This window comes from Onychostruthus taczanowskii, unplaced genomic scaffold (assembly GCF_017590055.1).
Source record: "Onychostruthus taczanowskii isolate IOZ18803 unplaced genomic scaffold, ASM1759005v1 scaffold26, whole genome shotgun sequence".
Classification (NCBI taxonomy): domain Eukaryota; kingdom Metazoa; phylum Chordata; class Aves; order Passeriformes; family Passeridae; genus Onychostruthus; species Onychostruthus taczanowskii.
Genome location: NW_024499906.1, coordinates 6,367,926 through 6,376,092, shown reverse-complemented (window position 1 = coordinate 6,376,092; position 8,167 = coordinate 6,367,926).

Here is an 8,167-nt window from a genome sequence, read left to right as displayed (position 1 = left end):
TGGCAGACAAGGACTTAAAAGTTGGCTGGGTATTTGACTGATTTCCAAGAAACTGATTTATTGTCATATACATGGTATAACTAAATCTACTAGTTTTATGAGCCCTTTCCTCTGACATGGGATAGGTAGGAGCCACTGTGCACTGGTCACACAGAAGCTCTGCATGCACATGATGACACTGACTCACCCCACAGACCTCAGCCTCCATGACTGGGACAAAGTGTCATGCTGTAGCCCCATTCACAGTGATGAGGCCATGCATGTCATCTATAACCTCACAGACATTCATGGGTTTCCCCCCAAAACTGGTCATTTAGGATGAAATGATAAATCAAGTGGAATAAATGCTGTGCTCACCAGGTGCTTTATATGCTCTCTCTGTCTCTGGGTACATTTGATCACCTCAGTCAAACTGAACAGCTTCAGCAGAAGCAAAAATGAACTCGCTGCTCCTACCTCCCTATGCACGCATCCCACTCCTACCCAGCACTGTGTGAGGGGTGTCACACTGGCAAAGAAGGCGTTCCAGGGGGAATCTGCTAAATGCAGCTGAGTATGAGGACTACCATAGTAGTAGCTGGGAGCAGTGACTTTCCACTCTTTCCTGTCAAATTTGATATTGACCTTAAATCTAGTACTTTGAGCTAAGGACAATGCCCATCTTGTAGCCCACAGGCCAGATGTCTCCACAATTGGGGTGATGGTTTTGAGGATTTGCCCTTGGAAACAGGTATCTCAGGGAATAAGCAGGCAGTAATAAAAGCAAAGGTGTTTTGTGAGAAGAGGTCTGAGGCTCTAGATCTGCTACCAAACCAGATTGCCTTCATATGATGAATATTGACAGGGGACTGAAGGTCTCTAAACATGCATGTGAGGGAAAAGAAAACAAAGAGGCTTCCACCAGGGGAGGGAATCACCATATTTTTTGCCATTTATGACCTGAAGCAAGTTTCTCTGGCCTTGCAAATGAAAACAGTAGGTGGGACAGACAGCTTGGATCTTATTGCCCATTTGTGCCAGGGAGCAGAGCCTACCTGCATCCTGTATGATGTGTATGGCACCCTGCACTTCTGCAGAGCTCAATTCCTCCCAAATCTCCTGAAGGTCCAATTGCTGCTCTGCACAGTCTCCTTCACCAGCTCACAGCTGATAAACTGTTACTGAAGATTTCACATCCAGTGCTTATGCTCTCCACTTACCATCTGCATTTTGCCCACGTGGCAGAGCAGATCAGCCCTCTGTTTCTCTTTCATTTCCCTTTCTGTTCTTCATTCACAATGTCAAATTGCTCAGGTTGAAAATACTGACAGGGAATGTTTCACTACAATCACAGAGGGTTTCAATTACTGGCTTGAAGTTTTGTTACAAGGTGACTCTGAAAATTTTTTTTTCCAGCTTATTTTAAAATAAAACCTATGTTTTGGACATAAGAGACTTAACAGCATTTCATTAATTGACAGCTGGAGAGAACATAACACTTAGTTTTTGCTTAGAAGCAGGGAAAACTGATGCCTGACATTTTGATTCTGTAGCACTCAGATGGTTTTATTGAGTGATCAGCAGCTTTTGCCTAAGTAGCCTCTCAAGGCCAAGAATGAACAGCAAAGACCAATATCTCCAGCTCTTTATGGACATTTTTGACAGCTTAGAAAGGCCTGATTCTGCCACCCTGCATCAAAATATTAATAGATTTTTGTGCAGTTTGCCTTAGTGAGGACGACAGAGTCAGGATATGAATTTGTTCTAGCCACCATGCCAAATCTGCTAGGGGTTGTTCATCAGTAGACAGCAATTAATGAATTCATTATACTGCAGACGGATTACAAAGTTCAGCTGTTTTAAAGTAGGATTTACAGCACTTGGCCCATGCTTGAAATGAACACCACGGTTTAATATGACCAGCTTCAGAGCAGCATCTCCATCTTCCTAAAAACTGTGTTTTCATTATGCATCAGAATGGAATGGCATTTTTTGTAATTTTTCAGGTTAAAAAAAAAAAAAAAGAAGACATTCATACAGACTGGTTCAGAGGTTAGGGCCTTCCCCTACTTCACAGGAAAAGCATGCTGAGTCAGTCTGTCATATCTGCATCCAAAAAAACCACTTCCTCTGAAAAAACTTTTCAGCATCAATTTTTCAAGTAGATTGACATTTTATTACTGTTAAGACTGCATCTGAAAAATGTCCAAAGACATGAAGCTCACCATGTATCTCCTAAGCTGGTGTGCATCCTTTTTACACTTCAGGGTACAAATTCCTATGTATCTATCCCATCCAGTCAACCATGCACTGTACTTATGTAATTATTGCCAGACGGTGAGATGCATTCTATTTTGAATACCTATATGTTTGCTTATGTAAATACATAGAGAAAAAAATTGTTGTATTTTGTAATGTTAATGTAAAATGGTGTTTCAATGCTTTACCGTTTTGTCTGATCGCACTGCCAGTAGAGCAGATTAAAATATTCAAATGCAATCAGTTGTTTTATAAACTGGAGGTTTGTCTTAAATAGCTAATTTGGTTTGGTTTTATTTCTCCCATAAATATTCAGTACAATGTCTGCTGAAGGCTAAAGTAATTTTAAGTATTTTGTTGGAGAAAAAGAAAGAGCATGTTGCAGAATTTAACTATCTCAGTAAACTGGTCCAAAATGAGCCATTGTAATAATTTGCTTTTTCTAAGGACAGCTATCCTTCTACTGAAGAGGTACTCTTTGGGTAAGTACATACAGCTTAGTAATTTTCAGTCTCAGAAACAGTGTATTTGCAATAGTAGAAAGCCTATTAAATTAATTTCACTAAGAAGTAGAACTATAAGATTAAAATTAATAAGCTATATTGGCTAGCTTGGTAAGGTTTCACAAGTGAGGAAGCTACAGGAGTGGGTTTTGTGTTTGCTGGCAGGACTTGTGACCCACAATGGAGCAGTTCATGAAGAACTGCAGCCCGAGGAAGGGATGCAAGTTGGAGAAGTTCATGGACGATTGTCTTCAAAGGGAGAGACCTCAAGCTGCAGCAGGGGAAGAGTGTGAGGAGTCCTCTCCCTAAGGAGGAGGGAACAGCACAAACCTGTCCACAGTTCCCATTCCCCATCCGTCTGCGCCACTGTGGAGGGAGAGGTAGAGAAAAATCAAGAGTGAAGTTCAGCCCAGGAAGAAGGGAGAGAGGTGGAGGGGTGAAGCTGTTTTAAGATTTAACTTCTTTGTCTCATTAGACTACTCTGATTTAATTGGCAATAAATTAAACTCATTTCCCTAAGCCAAGTTATTTTGCCCATGACATGGTGAGTGATCTCTTCCTCCCCTTATCTCAAGCCACGAAGTTTTCCTTGTGTTTCCTCTGCCCTGCCTGGCTGAGGAGGGCAGTGGGAGTGTGGTGGGCACCTGGTGTCCAGCCCGGAACAGCTCCACCGCCAGAGCAGCACAAACAGCATGGCACCGCTACAGAGACAGAAACAACCCCCGGGTCACAGAACCACAGTGCCATCTATTGTCGGTATTTTCTTTCACAGAGAGCACTGAAATAAGAGCCCCAAGTGGATTTTAATAGTTTTTATTTTCCCTGTCTTAAAACCAAAATAAATTTATTTATTTATTCCTCCAACTGATCTTACAGCATGCAAGCTCTTGTTTGCAATAACAATGCATATCAAAGTAGTACAGCTGTTAATAAGTTACCCCATCAAAACCTTGCTCTAATCTTAAGATTTCATTGAGCTCTATAGTGTGTAGAAAAAAGCATACAAAGCTATATTTTTCAGAAGCTAACAGACACAGGGAATCAGATTGTTTTAGCTGCAAATATGTGACATACCACATATGATGGTATAGTGACATGTACCAGATAAGATCCCTGAATTGCACATCCACTCAGTTTTACCTCAGTACTACTCAGAACATTTACTCAGACCTCTGTACATAGGCTCTAGCATATAATAATTTTTTATGTTCTTTGGGAAACTCCCTGCCAGATTTACCTGTTTCTACATAATTTGCACGGATCATTGAAAGAGAATACATTTAGTTTATCAATATGGCACTTCAAGACAGAAAAGCAAAGATGTTTGGAAAAGAAGACACTGAGCTCCATCAACTCTCTGAAGGGAGTCAGGATTGCACATGCATCACATAGTCCCTTATGAAAGGCTTAAAAAACCCCAGAAGTTAAGACAGTTTCTTTTCATTACCATCAGTTGTCACCATGAAGGGAGGACACCTGCCTTTCCATAAGCATTTCTGCTAGTGCCTTTGCAATTGACATTCAAAAAAAAAAAACTCAAAGTGTTTATTTGCAAATACTTAAGTCACAATTCACTGACAATACAAATATTAGCATTTTGTGAGTTTGCTTCTATTCTTCCTGTTACATGGGAAGTATTCTGTAGCAGCAGAAGAGATTAAGAATCTCAGAATCCTTAGACACTTCTTCACAGCTCTCAGGAACCCAGCAGTAAAATCTATTCCTGTGACCACACAACTGCTGCAGGAAATGGAAGCAAAGAAATCAGTAGTTAAAATGATGGTTGCTGAGTTTCCAATCAAATTTACAGCATGTTTGTTTTGTAAACTCTCTGCTGCTAAATAATTTGAAATGACAAAGATGTTTGGGTGACCCATGTCTCTTTGCAGAAAAAGCAAAAGGTGTGCAAGTTGAAAAACTTATTTTTTCATGGAGTCATTTAGATTGGGAACTGCTGGTGGCTCCTAGTTAAATGTCCAGGCCTAAGCCAGTTGAGCCAGCTCCTAGAGGAAATAGAGAAAGAGAGGCAGCCTAAAATTAGTATTTTAAGCAAGTGGAAAGAATGACCCTTTGGAATTGCCTACTGAAGAAATCCTAATCTTCAAATCCCACAAGGATAAAATATTTCCATTCCCAGCTAACAGCAGATGTAATGTGGCCACATAACTTTGCTTTCAAAACTAAATTCTTGGGGTTTATGGGCCTAAGGCTAAGCCTGGAGATAGGTATAGGGAATATTTTTCCCCCTGTAAGGGAACTATTAACAGTCACATTGGGGATCCTTGAGGGGAAACAGCTTCTTTGCTGCATGGGTCTTTTAAGGAACAACCATCTGGGACAAGGCAAAAAGATTCTGATTCAGATTCTTCTAATCTGCTCAAGAAGCCAGTGGCTGATGAAAGAGGAGCACACATATTAAGTGAGGCTTTACCTTATAGATCTAGATCTAAGGATTAAAATGGGGTAAGAAGCATGTTAAACAGATTACTGCAGTCACTGTCAGACTACATCCACTTTTATTTATCCTTACAACTGTTTTCAGGAAGAGACAACTGTTGCTGGGGATTTATTTGCTGATGGGCAGCTGAGGTACAGTGAGATAAAATCAGCAAAAGAAGCCAAGCAGTAAGCTACGAACAGAACCCAGAACTTAAAAGACATGGACAAAGGTCCCCTTCCTATAAACCTCTACTTTCCAATCATGGTGAAAACAGATTTCAAAAGCACATCTGGAAATCTGCAGTTCTTATTGACCCATTAAAAAAATTCTAGCAATGCACAGTTATTGCAATTGAGATTTATGTCTGAAGTGAGTCAGGTTTACTTACTTTAGGTTTCTAGAACCAGCAAAAATATGGATCAAAAGTAGTTTATAAAGACACTTCCCAAGATGAAGTACAGCAGTTGTGAGACCCTGAATGCCCCAAAGAAAGACAGATTATCCTAAAATTCTTCTTTGATACTTCCCATGGGAAAAAAAAGAATCATACCCATTTGGGAAGAAGCACACAGGACCTGAAAATTCATCCAAGACAGGATACCTGCTTCAGAAATTTTTTTGAAAGAGATGGAACTATTCACGGCAAACAAAGGCAGAAAATCTCAGGATTCAGAAGCAGATTAGTCCAACAGTTACTCCACCAGAATATTTGGAATTGCTGCCTATAACTACACATAAAATAAAGACTGAAGTTTCCACACGAGCATAATCATCATGGCTGCATTCTGGAAGTCAATATTTCTGTTCTCCACATGAGAAGTGTAGAAATGATTTTTCCCCCTTCCTGTCTTGTGGACAGTGAACCGTTCAAGTAAGAAGGCTTGCTTCAATAGGTTTTTCTACAGTGCTTTGCACTGTGGGCCTTGTCACTGTCAATAGCAATAAGCTCTTTCCTTTCCTTTTCTTTCAGTGAGCTGTTTTATCAATAGTGACCTATATTATAGTCCCTTTCCTACTGCAGCTTAGATTTTTTTCCAGAACTCCAGAATATATTTCTGAAGTCTCTCCTTTTCCCAAAGATCTATTATACTTCTCTCTTTATCTTTGTTACTGCAGGGAGTAATATAAACTGGCTTTTTCTCACCTACATATCTCAGACTGCCCTCCATCTCATCACCCAGGTCAGTAATAAAGACACTAAACCGTCCTGTCCATCGTATCAATCCCTGAGGGGTGTCACTCTGGCAGCTGGACTCTGGACTACTGATCAATACTCCCTGAGCCCAGCAGTGAAGCCAATCTTCCACCCACCTTATTTCTCCAATCTTGTTTGAGGAGACAAGGAGAACTATTACAAGTTCTTTCCAAGCCCTCGCTAAAGTATACAACTTCCACTGCTCCTGCTTGGTCCTTTGATGCAGAATTCTGTTCAGAAGGTAATTAGACTAGTCAGGTGTGCTGTGCTCTTGGTAAATCCACGTTGGCTATTCCTACTCACCTTCTTGTTCTTTGTATACGTGGAAATGCCTCCCAGGAGGATTTGTTTTATTACTTCCCTGGAACTGGTGGCAAGGCTGACCTGCCCTTAGTTTTCTTGATCTTTTATACTCTAATTTTGACACTTTTAGACACTAACTAATCCTGATATTAGTGACTGAAAATTTGTTCCCTTCAAGGTTTATTCTTTTTTTTCAACTTTCAGACTAATCTTTTCTTAAAATCAGATCAATCAAGATTTTTGCCAATTGTCTTTGGGCAATATAAGCATCTACTTTTACTTTTCCATCTTAAATGATGTTTGGAATCTTCTGACCTTCTCATTGTCTGTATTCCCTCTAGGAATCATATATATTATTGAAATATATTCTCTCTGCAGGGGATCAGGCCAGTTGTTCCAAAAGCCATGTGGGCATGTTACCATAGTCATCTTTGACAGCAATAAATCACTGTCTTTTCCTCAGATTTTCTAAAAGCCATGCTCTTTAAAGTAATCTTTTATTGTAATTTTGTATGATTCTCTGTCTTACCTCATTATATATAACAGATTTAAATAATCCTCACAGGAAGAATTTATGATACACATGAAAGCTCTGTCTGCTACTTCGACCCTGGTTTTGATAAATGACTTCAAGTCTGTGGCCTGAACTGTCCACCAAGACCAAGAAAGAAAGTCTACTGCACATGTATTACTTCAAGGTTCATGTAGGGATCAAGGCATGCCAGCTGGTGTTGCTGATCTTAACTTATTCCACAAGACATAAAGAAAAGCCTGTCTCCTTTGGAATGACAACAACAAGCCTAAACAAACGGCATTTATGTCTCCACATCTCCTTGCAGCTCCCATTAATAAGACAAGCCCTAATGTACTACTATATTATTTATTTGCTTAAATTGAGTTTAAATTTGTCCTTTGGCATTTGCTAAATCAGGTCTTCATGATTACATTCCTGTCAGCCAATATCTTTCCTTAGCTGCAACTATACAGCAAAGTTTACTTGAATATCTGAATTCAAAATACCAGCCTCAAGGGTTCAGTAAATACATGAGATATTTAAAACCATATGTGGAAAAATTTCTCAAACAGGCAGACTCTTCATAGGTTCAAAATTAATCTGTACTAGAAATAAATAGAAAACAAAAGACATAATACAAATATGTGCAATTAATTTACTATGAAAAAAGAAGACATTCATTTTTAATTGTAACACATTAAGAGGAAAATACTTTCTGTTAGAATTACTAGCAGCATTTTCCTCACTGGATTTAATACCAGTTGTAATGTGCTTAATTTTCCATTTTTCTGAAGTGATAATAAAATATTACTAATGTTTCTTACATTACTGTAATAAAAGAAGCATGATTGGGTGGAAATTCCTTGGAAAAAGGAATTCCTCGGAAAAGTTATAAGAGCTTTAACTGCTCCACGGACAAAGAATTTTTCAAAAAACATTACTTTTTCTATTTTCTTATCACAAATTACTTGTTC